Here is a 953-nt window from a genome sequence, read left to right as displayed (position 1 = left end):
GCTACTTGCTCCTCCTCTCCCTCTTTGTTCTCCACTCTCCCACATTCTCACCTCTCTGCCCCTGGGGCTCTTCTCCCCTCCACGTGGTCATGGCCGGCCTCCACTCTCTCTCTATTCTCTCTCTTTCTCTCTCTTTCTCTCTCTTTCTCTCTCTCTCTCTCTCTCTCTCTCTCTCTCTCTCTCTCTCTCTCTCTCTCTCTCTCTCTCTCTCTCTCTCTCTCTCTCTCTCTCTCCCCCACTAACTCCCATCCCCTACTCTGAATAAACTCTATTCTATACCATGTCTGTGTGTGTGTGGTCCCTCAGGGGCAGAGGTGCCCAGGCAAGGGCCTGCCTGGACACCTTCCCCCATGCCACGTAGCCACAGTCACATAACCCCCCCATACCCCTCCTTTTAAACCCTTTCATCTTGGTGCTGAAAGTCCTTTCACTTGGTGCATGGGCCGGGAATCGAACCCGGGCCTACCGCGTGGCAGGCGAGAATTCTACCACTGAATCACCCATCCTTTCTTTGTTTTGTGCATTTGGTGTTTTGATTATTATGTGATAGGAGGAATTTCTTTTCTGATCCAGTCTATTTGGAGTTCTGTAGGCTTCTTGTATGTTCATGGGCATATCTTTCTTTAGGTTAGGGAAGTTTTCTCATATAATTTTGTTGAAGATATTTGCTGGTCCCATAAGTTGGAAATCTTTGCTTTGTTCCATCCCTGTTATCCTTGGGTTTGGTCTTCTCACTGTCTCTTGGACTTCCTGGATGTTTTTTGTTAGGAGCTTTTGGCTTTTTGCATTTTCTTTGACTGTTTTGTCAATGTTTTCTATGGTATCTTCTGTACCTGAGATTCTTTATTCTATCTCTTGTATTCTGTTGGTGATGCTTGAAGTTACAACTTTCTCTTGATCTCTTTCTTAAAGTGTCTTTTATTTTAGAATTCCAATGGTTTTATTTCAGTTTC

The 953-nt window shown here is 45.1% G+C and overlaps 1 non-coding gene across 1 annotated transcript; it reads right to left on the bottom strand.

The window, feature by feature from the left end:
- Positions 1-435: 435 nt before the first annotated feature.
- On the bottom strand, positions 436-506 carry Trnag-gcc (transfer RNA glycine (anticodon GCC)). Its single transcript has one exon. It is a non-coding gene; the product is annotated as a tRNA-Gly (tRNA).
- Positions 507-953: the final 447 nt, after the last annotated feature.

This window comes from Apodemus sylvaticus, chromosome 6 (assembly GCF_947179515.1).
Source record: "Apodemus sylvaticus chromosome 6, mApoSyl1.1, whole genome shotgun sequence".
In the NCBI taxonomy this organism is placed as follows: domain Eukaryota; kingdom Metazoa; phylum Chordata; class Mammalia; order Rodentia; family Muridae; genus Apodemus; species Apodemus sylvaticus.
Note: the sequence above shows the minus strand (reverse complement) of the source record. Positions and strands in the feature narration are given on the sequence as shown.